We start from the raw sequence: 13767 nt of genomic DNA on the forward strand, positions 1-13767 counted from the left end.
TTTCTTTCTAATTTTTTTCGCCTATTTTTTTTTTCTGCAAGCTTTGTTCTTTGCTGCTTTTTCTTACTTCAAGAATCATTTTTATGATTTTTCAGATTATCAAATAACATGTCTCCTAGTCATCATTCTTTCAAGAGCCAACATATTTAACATTTTTAAACAACAACTTCAAAAGACATATGCACTGTTCAAGCATACATTCAGAAAACAAGAAGCATTGTCACCACATCAATATAATTAAACTAAGTTCAAGGATAAATTCGAAACTCATGTACTTCTTGTTCTTTTGAATTAAAACATTTTTCATTTAAGAGAGGTGATGGGTTCATAGGACATTCATAACTTTTAAGACATAGTTACTAACTACTAATGATCATGTAATGAAGACACAAACACAGATAAGCACATAACATAGAAACGAAAAACAGAAGAAACAAGAACAAGGAATGAATCCACCTTAGTGATGGTGGCGTTTCCTTCTTGAGGAACCAATGATGTCCTTGAGCTCTTCTATGTCTCTTCCTTGTCTTTGTTGCTCCTCCCTCATTGCTTTTTGATCTTCTCTAATTTCATGAAGCATGATGGAGTGCTCTTGATGTTCCACCCTTAGTTGTCCCATATTGGAACTCAATTCTCCTAGGGAGGTGTTGATTTGCTCCCAATAGTTTTGTGGAGGAAAGTGCATTTGAGGCATCTCCGGGATCTCATGGTGATGAGCTTCATACGCCTCTTGAGCTCCATGAATGGGCTCTCTTGCTTGCTCCATCTTTTTCTTAGTGATGGGCTTGTCCTCTTTAATGAGGATATCTCCCTCTATGTCAATCCCAGCCGAATTGCATAGGTGGCAGATGAGGTGAGGAAAGGCTAACCTTGCCATAGTGGAGGACTTGTCAGCCACCTTGTAGAGTTCTTGAGGTATAATCTCATGAACTTCCACCTCTTCTCCAATCATGATGCTATGGATCATGATGGCCCGGTCTATAGTAACTTCAGACCGGTTGCTAGTGGGAATGATTGAGCATTGAATGAGCTCCAACCATCCTCTAGCTATAGGCTTGAGGTCCAATCATCTTAGTTGAACCGGCTTGCCTTTGGAGTCAATCTTCCATTGAGCTCCTTCTACACATATGTCCATAAGGACTTGGTCCAACCTTTGATTAAAGTTGACCCTTCTAGTGTAGGGGCGTTCATCTCCTTGCATCATGGGCAAGTTAAACGCCAACCTCACATTCTCCGGACTAAAATCTAAGTATTTCCCCCGAACCATTGTAACATAGTTCTTTGGATCCGGGTTCTTACTTTGATCATGGTTCTTGGTGATCCATGCATTAGCATAGAACTCTTGAACCATTAGGATGCCGACTTGTTGGATGCGATTTGTTAGAACTTTCCAACCTCTTCTTTGAATTTCATGTCGGATCCCTGGATACTCATTTCTTTTGAGTTTGAAAGGGACCTCAGGGATCACCTTCTTCTTGGCCACAACATCATAGAAGTGGTCTTGATGGGCTTTGGAGATGAACCTTTCCATCTCCCATGACTCGGAGGTGGAAGCTTTTGTCTTCCCTTTCCCCTTTCTAGAGGATTTTCCGGTCTTAGGTGCCATCAATGGTAATGGAAAAACAAAAAGCTTATGCTTTTACCACACCAAACATAGAATTTTGCTCGCCCTCGAGCAAGAGGAGAAAGAATAGATGAAGAAGAAGAAGAAATGGAGGAGAGGGAGAAAGTGATGTGGTTCGGCCAAGAAGGGTGTAGAGGGGTTGTGTTGTGTGAATTTGAAGAAGAATGGAGGGCTTTATATAGGGAAGGGAGGGGGGGAAGGTTTCGGCCATATGGGTGGGTTTGGGTGGGAAATTGGTTTTGAATTTTGAAGGTAGGTGGGGTTTATGAGGTAGGTTTATGGGGAAGAGTGGATGGATGTGAGTGGTGAAGAGGTGATGGGGAAGAGAGATTGAGGTGATTGGTGAAGGGTTTTTGGGGAAGAGTGTTTATGGGGTTGTGTGAAAGAGAGTGGTGAGAAGAAGTAAGTGAAGGTAGGTTGGGATCCTGTGGGGTCCACAGATCCTGAGTGGATCCTGTGGGGTCCACAGATCCTGAGGTGTTCAAGGATTTACATCCCTGCACCCATTAGGCATGTAAAAATGCCTTTGCATACAACTCTGGGCGTTCAGCGCCAGGTTGGTGGCCATTTTGGGCGTTCAATGCCCATTTGTGTGCCATTTCTGGTGTTGAATGCCAGAACCATGCCTGTTCTGGCGTTCAGCGCCCAGAAGCTGCCCATTTTGGGCGTTCAGCGCCAGAACCATGCTCTGTTCTGGCGCTGAACGCCAGACAGATGCTCCTCCAGGGTGTGATTTTTCTTCTACTGTTTTTGATTCTATTTTCAATTTTTCTATTTATTTTGTGACTCCACATGATCATGAACCTATAAAGACATGAAAAATAATAAAAATAAAAATTAGATAAATAAACATTGGGTTGCCTCCCAACAAGCGCTTCTTTAATGTCAATAGCTTGACAGTGGGCTCTCATGGAGCCTTACAGATGTTCAGAGCATTGTTGAAACTCTCCAACACCAAACTTAGAGTTTGGATATGGGAGTTCAACACCAAACTTAGAGTTTGGTTGTGGCCTCCTAACACCAAACTTAGAGTTTGACTGTGGGGGCTTGGGTTGACTCTGCTTTGAGAGAAGCTTTTCATGCTTCCTCTCCATGGTTGCAGAGGGAGATCCTTGAGTTTTAAACACAAGGGGAGTCCTCATTCCATTGAAGGACTAGCTCACCTCTGTCAACATCAATCACAGCTCTTGCTGTGGCCAGGAAAGGTCTTCCTAGGATGATGGATTTATCCTCTTCCTTTCCAGTATCCAGGACTATGAAATCAGCAGGGATGTAAAGACCTTCAACCTTTACTAATACGACCTCTACTTGTCCATATGCCTGTTTTCTTGAATTGTCTGCCATCTCTAATGAGATTTTAGCAGCTTGCACCCCATAGATTCCCAGTTTCTCTATTACAGAGAGGGGCATGAGGTTTATCCCTGAACCAAGGTCACACAGAGCCTTAAAGATTATGGTGTCTATAGTACAAGGTATTATGAACTTTCCAGGATCCTGTCTCTTCTGAGGCAATGTCAGTTGATCCAGATCACTTAGTTCATTGATGAACAAGGGAGGTTCAACTTTCCAAGCATCAATGCCAAATAATTTGGCATTCAGCTTCATGATTGCACCAAGAAACTTGGCAGTTTGCTCTTTAGTAACATCCGCATTCTCTTCAGAAGAGGAATACTCATCAGAGCTCATGAAAGGCATAAGGAGGTTCAATGGAATCTCTATGGTCTCTAGATGAGCCTCAGAGTCCTTTGGTTCCTCAGAGGGAAGCGCCTTATTGATCACTGGACGTCCCAGGAGGTCTTCCTCCTTGGGATTCACGTCCTCTCCTCTCCTCACAGGTTCGGCCATGGTGCTTATGTCAATGGCCTTGCACTCTCCTTTTGGATTCTCTTCTGTATTGCTTGGGAGAGTACTAGGAGGGATTTCAGTGATCCTTTTACTCAGCTGGCCCACTTGTGCTTCTAGATTTCTAATGGAAGATCTTGTTTCATTCATGAAACTTACAGTGGCCTTAGACAGATCAGAGACTAAGTTTGCCAAATTAGAAGTATTTTGTTCAGAGTTCTCTATCTGTTGCTGAGTGGATGATGGAAAAGGTTTATTATTGTTAAACCTGTTTCTTCCACCATTATTAAAGCCTTGTTGAGGCTTTTGATCCTTCCATGAGAAATTTGGATGATTTCTCCATGATGAGTTATAGGTGTTTCCATAAGGTTCACCTAAGTAATTTACCTCTGCTATTGCAGGGTTTTCAGGATCATAAGCTTCTTCTTCAGAAGATGCCTCTTGAGTACTGTTGGATGCAGCTTGCATTCCATGCAGACTCTGAGAGATCATATTGACTTGCTGAGTCAATATTTTATTCTGAGCCAATATGGCATTCAGAGTATCAACTTCAAGAACTCCCTTCTTCATAGGCGTCCCATTGTTCACAGGATTCCTTTCAGAAGTGTACATGAACTGATTATTTGCAACCATGTCAATGAGTTCTTGAGCTTCTGCAGGCGTTTTCTTTAGGTGAATGGATCCACCTGCAGAAGTGTCCAATGACATCTTGGATAACTCAGACAGACCATCATAGAATATATCCAGGATGGTCCATTCTGAAAGCATGTCAGAAGGACACTTTTTGGTCAGTCCTTTGTATCTCTCCCAAGCTTCATAGAGGGATTCACCTTCTTTTTGTCTGAAGGTTTGAACATCCACTCTAAGCTTGCTCAGCTTTCGAGGAGGAAAGTACTTGGCTAAGAAAGCCGTGACCAGCTTATCCCAAGAGTTCAGGCTGTCTTTGGGTTGAGAATCCAACCATAATCTAGCTCTGTCTCTTACAGCAAAAGGGAAAAGCATGAGCCTGTAGACTTCAGGATCTACTCCATTAGTCTTAACAGTATCACATATCTGCAAGAACTCAGTTAAGAACTGAAAAGGATCTTCAGATGGAAGTCCATAAAACTTGCAGTTCTGCTGCATCAGAGAAACTAATTGAGGTTTCAGCTCAAAGTTGTTTGCTCCAATGGCAGGAATGGAGATGCTTCTTCCATGTAAATTGGAATTAGGTGCAGTAAAGTCACCAAGCATCTTCCTTACATTATTATTATTTTCGGCTGCCATCTCCTCTTCCTGTTCGAAAATTTCTGAAAGGTTATCTCTGGATTGTTGTATTTTAGCTTCTCTTAGTTTCCTTTTTAGAGTCCTTTCAGGTTCTGGATCTGCTTCCACAAGAATGTTCTTATCCTTGCTCCTGCTCATATGACAAAGAAGAGGGCACAGAAAAATAATAATAATAATAGAGATCCTTTATACCACAGTATAGGGATCCCTGTGTGAGTAGAAGAAGAGGGGGAGACAAAGAATGTAATGTAATGGAAGAAACACAACTGTGAGGAGGGTTGAGATGTGAGATGAGATGTTAGTAAATGAATGAATAAATAGAATAAGATGGGAGAGGGAGAATTTTCGAAAAATATTTTTGAAAAAGAGTTAGTGATTTTCGAAAATGGTTTTTGAAAATGTTAGTATTTTTCGAAAATTTTTAAAATCAAAAATAAAAATAAGAATAATTAGTTAATTAAAAAGAAATTTTTGAAAAAGAGGGAAGATATTTTCGAAAATTAGAGAGAGAGAGTTAGTTAGGTAGTTTTGAAAAAGTTAAGAAACAAACAAAAAGTTAGTTAGTTAATTGAAACAAATTTTGAAAAGATGAGAAGTTAGGAAGTTGGAAAAGATATTTTGAAATTAGATTTTTGAAAAAGATAAGATAATAAGATATTTTGAAAACATATGATAGGAATTAGTTTTGAAAAAGATTTGATTTTTAAAATCACAATTAATGACTTGATTCACAAGAAATCACAAGATATGATTCTAGAACTTAAAGTTTGAATCTTTCTTAACAAGCAAGTAAAAAACTTGAAATTTTTGAATCAAAACATTAATTGTTAATATTATTTTTGAAAATTTTGATAAAGATAAGAAAAAGAGTTTTGAAAAATATTTTAAAAAAGATTTTTGAATTTTTCGAAAATAATGAAAAAGGTATGATTTTTGAAAAAGATTTTAAAAAAGATAAGATTTTCAAATTGAAAATTTGATTTGACTCATAAGAAACAACTAGATTTTAAAAATTTTGAAAAAGTCAATTCAAATTTTCGAATTTGATGATGAGAAAAAGAGAAAGATATTTTTTTTTTTTTGATTTTTGAATTTTTAATGAGGAGAGAGAAGAACATGAAAATGATGCAATGCATGAAATTTTTAGATCAAAACAATGAATGCATGCAAGGATGCTATGAATGTCAAGATGAACACCAAGAACACTTTGAATGTCAAGATGAACATCATAGACACAATTTTGAAAAATTTTTAATGCAAAGAAAACATGCAAGACACCAAACTTAGAATTCTTTAATGCTTACGCACTAAGAATTCAAGAATGCATATGAAAAACACCATACAACACAAAACAAAAAATCATCAAGATCAAACAAGAAGACTTACCAAGAACAACTTGAAGATCATGAAGAACACTATGAATGCATGAAAGTTTCGAAAAATGCAAGATGCACATGCAAATGACACCAAACTTATGACATGACTCATGACTCAAACAAGAAACACAAAAAATGTTTTTGATTTTTTTATTTTCTAATTTTTTTTTGGATTTTTTCGAAAATTATATGAAAAAGAAAAAATAAGGATTCCGAAATTTTTTTTTTTAACATGAATTCCAGGAATCTTGCATTCTTAGTCTAAAGCTTCAATCCAGGAATTAGACATGGCTCACTAGCCAGCCAAGCTTTCAATGAAAGCTCTGGTCCAAAACACTAGACATGGCCAATGGCCAGCCAAGCTTCAGCAGGTGAATCAGGAACAGCAGCAGGTGGATTAGCAACAACTAGCTTGCTCTTGATAACAAATTGCTGCCTCAGTCCAAATAAATTTAGACATGGCTTTACAGCCAGCCAGGCTTCACATGCTTCATGAAACACTAGAATTCATTCTTAAAAATTTTGAATAAAATTTTTGAAAACACATTTTTTTTTTCGAAAACAAAGGAGAAAATTTTGAAAGATTTTTGAAAACAAAACAAAAAGAAAATTACCTAATCTGAGCAACAAGATGAACCGTCAGTTGTCCAAACTCAAACAATCCTCGGCAACGGCGCCAAAAACTTGGTACGCGGAATCGTGATTACACTTTAATTATGTAAAATTCATTGCTCTTTCTTTCCCTGAAAATGGCGCCAAAAACATGATGCCAAGACCATGGTTCACAACTCCGTGTAACTAACCAGCAAGTGCACTGGGTCGTCCAAGTAATACCTTACGTGAGTAAGGGTCGAATCCCACAAAGATTGTTGGTATGAAGCAAGCTATGTTCACCTTGCAAATCTCAGTTAGGCAGATATAAATTGATAATGGTGTTTTCGAATAATAATTAATAGAATAGGGATAGAAATACTTATGTAATTCATTGGTGAGAATTTCAGATAAGCGAATAGAGATGCTTTCGTTCCTCTGAACCTCTGCTTTCCTGCTATCTTCATCCAATCAGTCTTACTCCTTTCCATGGCTGGCTTTATGTGATACATCACCACTGTCAATGGCTACTTTCGGTCATCTCTCGGGAAAATGATCCAATGCCCTGTCACAGCACGACTAATCGTCTGGAGGCATCACCCTTGTCAATGGCTTCATCTTATCCTCTCAGTGAAAATGGTCAACGCACCCTGTCACGGCACGGCTATTCATCTGTCGGTTCTCGATCATGCTGGAATAGGATTTACTATCCTTTTGCGTCTGTCACTAACGCCCTGCAATCGCGAATTTGGAGCTCGTCACAGTCATTCATTCATTGAATCTTACTCGGAATACCACAGACAAGGTTTAGACTTTCCGGATTCTCTTGAATGCCACCATCATTCTAGCTTACACCACGAAGATTCTGGTTAGGAGATCTAAGAGATACCCATTCAGTCGAAGGTAGAACGGAAGTGGTTGTCAGGCACGCGTTCATAAGGAATGATGATGATTGTCACGTTCATCACATTCAGGTTGAAGTGCGAATGAATATCTTAGAAGCGAAATAAGATGAATTGAATAGAAAACAGTAGTACTTTGCATTAATCTTTGAGGAACAGCAGAGCTCCACACCTTAATCTATGGAGTGTAGAAACTCTACCGTTGAAAATACATAAGTGAAAGGTCCAGGCATGGCCGAATGGCCAGCCCCCAAAACGTGATCACAGGATCAATAATACAATCCAGGATTGTCAAAAAGACTAGTAAAATGTCCTATTTATAATAAACTAGCTACTAGGGTTTACATGAGTAAGTAATTGATGCATAAATCCACTTCCGGGGCCCACTTGGTGTGTGCTTGGGCTGAGCTTGAGTGTTGCACGTGTAGAGGTCCTTCTTGGAATTGAACGCCAGCTTTTGTGCCAGTTTGGGCGTTCGACTCTGGTTTTGGCTCCTTTTCTGGCGCTGGACGCCAGATTTGGGCAGAAAGCTGGCGTTGAACGCCAGTTTACGTCGTCTATTCTTGGCCAAAGTATGGACTATTATATATTTCTGGAAAGCCCTGGATATCTACTTTCCAACGCAATTCGAAGCGCGCCATTTCGAGTTCTGTAGCTCCAGAAAATCCACTTTGAGTGCAGGGAGGTCAGAATCCAACAGCATCAGCAGTCCTTCTTCAACCTCTGAATCTGATTTCTGCTCAAGTCCCTCAATTTCAGCCAGAAAATACCTGAAATCACAGAAAAACACACAAACTCATAGTAAAGTCCAGAAATGTGAATTTAACATAAAAACTAATGAAAACATCCCTAAAAGTAACTAGATCCTACTAAAAACATACTAAAAACAATGTCAAAAAGCGTATAAATTATCCGCTCATCACTGACCTGTAGCTTTGTCTTGATCCAGCAGTGAATTTGGTTTTCACTTTGTCGACCTTTGTCGATATCGAATTCGGTTTTCATCGTGGTCGGGCGATGAATTTGTTTTTCACCTTTGCTGACCTGTAGAGAGGCTTTGTAGCAAAAATCTGAAAAATTTCATTCCAAATAGAAAGTAGACAAATCGGAAAACTATATACATGTGGATGTTTTACCCTTCTAAGTCAGGCAGTTTATAGATCTTGGTTTGATGCCTCGTCAAAAAACCTTTTCAGGAAAAAGAGTGCACCTTGACCTAAGATCTTTATTACCTCCTAACTATAATACCTTCTTAGGTTGCAGGCGTGCCATTACCTTGGTAGCTCTCGCCCCTCGAGTTCGGACACCCTGTAGTAGCCTTTTCCCAATACCTCTGTGACTCAGTAAGGTCCTTTCCAGTTAGCCGCCAGTTTTCCCTTTCCGGGCCGACTTGTTCTGATGTCATTTCGGATTAGGATGAGGTCATTATTGGCGAAAATTCGCTGTACTACCTTTTGATTGTAACTTGAGGCCATTCGACGTTTTAATGCCTCCTCCCTGATCCGAGCTCTTTCTCGTATTTCAGGAAGTAAGTCGAGCTCTTCCTTTTGAAGTTAGGTATTAGCCTCTTCATTGTAGAAGATTGTTCTGGGGGACCCTTCTTCAACTTCCACTGGGATCATTGCCTCCATTATGTAAGCTAGTCGGAAGGGTGATTCCCTCGTCGTGGAGTGTGGAGTTATCCGATATGCCCATAGGACTTGTGAGAGTTCTTCAGCCCAGACTCCCTTTGCATCCTGCAATCTCCGTTTTAGCCCGGCTAATATGACTTTATTGGCGGCTTCTACCTGTCCATTATCCTGGGGATGTTCTACAGAAGTGAATCGGTATTTTATTTTCATGTCGGCCACCAATTTTTAAAAGCCTGCGTCTGTGAATTGAGTGCCATTGTCTGTATTAATGGAGTAAGGAACCCCAAACCTTGTGATAATGTTTCTGTATAGGAATTTTTGACTTCTTTGAGCAGTGGTGTTAGCTAGGGGTTCTGCTTCAATCCACTTCGTAAAGTAGTCTACCCCTATGATGAGGAACTTGACCTGTCTTGATCCTTGAGGGAAGGGCCCAAGGAGGTCGAGTCCCCATTTTGCAAATGGCTAGGGTGAAGTTACGCTGATGAGCTCCTTTGGTGGGGCGATGTGAAAATTAGCATGTTTCTGACATGGTGGACATGTCTTTACGAACTTTATTGCTTCTTTTTGTAAAGTCGGCCAATAGAATCCAGCTCGGAGTACTTTTTTGGCGAGAGCTTGTGCTTTGAGATAGTTGCCACAGATGCCACTATGTACTTCTTCTTAAACTTCCTTTGTGTTGGAAGTCGGCACACATTTTAACAGGGGTGTTGAAATCCCTCTCTTGTATAGAGTATTGTTTATGATGGTATAGTATTGTGCCTCCCGTTTTAACCTCTTCGCCTCCTTCTTATCTGTAGGGAGTGTTTCTGTTTTGAGGTAGTTAATTATAGGAGTCATCCATCCTTGATCCAGACCTGTTATGGTTAGGATCTTTTCTTCTTCTGAGATTGACGGGTTCTGTAGTATTTCCTGGATGAGGCTTCTATTATTGCCCTCTGGTTTGGTGCTGGCTAGTTTTGAGAGTGCATCAACTCAAGCATTCTGTTCCCAAGGTATGTGGTGGACCTCATATTCCCCAAGATGTCCGAGCTGTTCCCTACTTTTGTCCAAGTACTTTTTCATGGTGGGATCCTTGGCTTGGTAGCTCCCTGCTATTTGTGAAGTGACTACTTGTGAGTCGCTGAAGATGATAAGCTTTTGAGCTCCAACCTCCTTAGCCAGCTTCAAACCAGCTAGTAATGCCTCATATTCGGCCTGATTGTTTGAAGCAGGGAACCCGAATTTGAGGGAAAGTTCAATTTGGGTTCCCTGATCACTTTCTATTATCACGCCTGCACCACTTTCGGTTTTGTTTGAAGAGTTGTCTATGTAGATATTCCATTCTGTGGGAGTTCCCGGAGTGTCAGTGTACTCAGCAATGAAGTCGGCCAAATATTGGGACTTGATGGCCATTCGAGCTTCGTATTGAAGATCGAACTCAGATAGCTCGACTGCCCATTGTAGAATTCTTCCTGCTAAGTCTGTCTTCTAGAGAATGCCTTTCATGGGCTAGTTAGTCCGAACTTTGATGGTGTGAGCTTGAAAATAGGGGCAAAGTCGTCGGGAAGTTAGTATGAGGGCGTAGGTGAACTTTTCTATCTTTTGATGGTTCAATTCGGCCCCTTGTAGGGCTTTGCTGATGAAGTAGATGGGTAGTTGCCCACTTTCGTCTTCTCTGACTAGTGCTAAGGCTATTGCCCGACTTCCCACTGTGAGGTATAATATGAGTGCTTCCCCTTCCCGTGGTCGAGTGAGAATGTGTGGTTGTCCAAGGAACCTTTTGAAATCCTGGAAAGCTTGCTCGCATTCTGTGGTTCATTCAAACCCCTTTTCCTTTCTTAGGGTGGCATAAAAGGGGAGAGATCTTATGGCCGATCCGGCTAGAAATCTGGACAAGGCTGCCAATCTTCCATTGAGTTTTTGTACTTCTTTGACGCAGGTTGGGCTTTTCATGTTGGGTATAGCCCGACATTTATCCGGGTTTGCCTCAATTCCTTGTTGTGTTAGCATGAAACCCAAGAACTTGCCGGCTTCTACTGCAAAGGTACACTTTGCGGGATTTAGTCGCATGTCATGCTTTCTTATGGTGTTGAACGCTTTGGTGAGGTCGGATAGTAGCGACTCTTCACTCTGTGTTTTTACCAACATGTCATCTACATATACCTCCTTGAGTTTCCCGATATGGTCTGCGCAGACTTTGTTTATTAATCTTTGGTAAGTAATCCCTGCGTTTTTTAGTCCGAATGGCATGACGACATAACAATAGTTCGCTCTTGGAGTTAGGAATGCAGTTTTTTCCTGATTTAGTGGATATATTGGGATTTGATTGTATCCTGAGTAAGCATCCATGAACGAGAGGTACTTGTATCTGGAGGAAGCATCCACTAGAGTATCAATATTTGGGAGTGGATAGGGATCTTTTGGGCAAGCTTTGTTGAGGTCGGTGTAATCGGTGCACATCCGCCATTTCCCATTTGACTTTTTTACCAAGACAACGTTGCCTAGCCGTAGGGGGGACTTGACTTCTCTTATGAATCATGCCTCCAGTAGAGCTTGTACCTGTTCTTCCACAGCTTGGGATCTTTCCGGTCCGAGCTTCCTATGCTTCTGCTGTACTGGCCGAGATCCTGGGTATACTGCCAGTTTATGGCACATTAGTTTGGGGTCTATGCCCGGCACGTCTGCGGCCGTCCATGTGAAGAGGTCGACATTGTCCCTTAGGAATTGTATCAAGGGCTCCTTTATCTCTTTCTTTAGGGTTGCCCCAATATTTGTTGTTTTGTCTAGGGTATCTCCGATCTGGACTTCTTCAATTTCGCCCTCGGGTTGTGGGCGAAGTTCTTCCCTTCCTTGAACTCTGCCGAGTTCGATGGTATGGATTTTTTCCCCTTTGCCTCTGAGGTTCAGACTTTCATTGTAACAGCGTCGCGCTATTTTCTGATTCCTTTTATCGTAGCAATCCTTTCTAGGGTTGGGAATTTCATGCATAGATGTGGAGTTGAAACTACTGTTGTAAGCTGGTTTAATGTTTCCCGACCTATCAGGGCGTTGTAGGCTGAGCTTACGTTGACTACAATGTAGTCTATGTTGAGTGTCCTTGATCGAATTTCTTTTTCAAAGGTTGTGTGTAGTGAGATGTATCCAAGCGGTTGGATTGGGGTGTCTCCTAATCCAAACAAGCTGTTCGGATATGCTCTTAGTTCTTTCTCCTGCAGGCTGAGTTTATCGAAGGCAAATTTAAACAAGATATCTGCCGAGTTTCCTTGGTCCACCAATGTGCGGTGGAGGTTTGCATTGGCCAATATGATAGTGATGACCATAGGATCGTCATGTCCTGGGATGATGCCTGCCGCGTCTTCTTGGGTGAAAGTAATAGTAGGGAGGTCGGGTGATCCTTCTCCTCCTTCGACATGATATATTTCCTTGAGGTGCCTTTTGTGAGATGATTTTGAGATCCATTCTCCTGCGAATCCTCTATTTATCATGTGAACATGTCTCTTTGGGGTGTGAGGTGGTCACTCTCTTCGTCCCTTCTTCTTTTTCGAGGCTCATCCGATTTGTTGACTAAATACCGATCTAGTCGTCCTTCTCTTACCAATTTCTCAATAACATTTTTCAAGTCGAAGCATTCATTGGTAGGATATCCGTAGATTCGGTAATATTCACAGTATTCTGTCCAATTTCCTCCTCTTTTCTTACTTTTGAGTGGACGAGGTGGCGGGATGTTTTCAGTATGGCATACTTCTCGGTAAACATCCACAAAAGACACCCGGAAAGGGGTATAATTGTTGTAATTTTTAGGCTTCTCGCTGTATTGATCTTCTTTTTTCTTGGATTCTTTATCCTTATCCTGGGAGGAGTAGGAGAATCCGGATTTTGTGGTTTGTCCTAGCCGAGAGTTTTCCTCCATGTTGATGTACTTCTCAGCTCGTTCCTGTACTTCATTCAGAGATGTTGGATATTTCTTTAATATAGAGTGACTAAAAGATCCTTCTCGCAGGCCATTGATGAGTCCCATAATGGCTGCTTCGGTTGGTAGGCTTTGTATGTCCAGGCAAGCTTTGTTGAACCTCTCCATGTAGCTGTGAAGACTCTCCCGATCTCCTTGCTTGATCCCTAGTAGGCTTAGGGCATGTTTGGCTTTGTCCTTCTGGATGGAAAATCTGGCAAGAAATTTCTCAGCCAAGTCATCGGAACTTGTGATGGATCTGGGGAACAGAGTGTCGAACCATTTAATTGCTGTCTTTGTCAGGGTTGTTGGGAAAGCTTTGCATCGAATGGCGTCAGAGGCGTCTGAGATACATTCTACTCCTGAAATTGCCGAGATGATGGCTGGGATCCGATGTGCCGTCGTACGGAGTCATGTCAGGGGCTTTGAAGTCTTTTGGGATTTTGGCCTTCATGATTTCTTTGGTAAATGGGTCTTGATCCTTGCTGGGGCTATCTTCATGACTGGATCGGGTATCCTTAGTTTTGAGATCGGCTTCAAGCTTTAGGAGCTTGTCCTCTACTTCTCGGCGTCGCCTAGTTTCCCTTCGTAGGTCTCTTTCGGCTTC

At 41.2% G+C, this 13767-nt stretch overlaps 1 non-coding gene across 1 annotated transcript; it reads left to right on the forward strand.

Moving 5' to 3' along the window:
- Window positions 1-4228: 4228 nt before the first annotated feature.
- Window positions 4229-4336, forward strand: LOC112746657 (small nucleolar RNA R71). The gene has a single exon (XR_003174528.1). It is a non-coding gene; the product is annotated as a small nucleolar RNA R71 (small nucleolar RNA).
- The last annotated feature ends 9431 nt before the right edge of the window (window positions 4337-13767 follow it).

This window comes from Arachis hypogaea, chromosome 14 (assembly GCF_003086295.3).
Source record: "Arachis hypogaea cultivar Tifrunner chromosome 14, arahy.Tifrunner.gnm2.J5K5, whole genome shotgun sequence".
NCBI classification, from domain to species: Eukaryota; Viridiplantae; Streptophyta; class Magnoliopsida; order Fabales; family Fabaceae; genus Arachis; species Arachis hypogaea.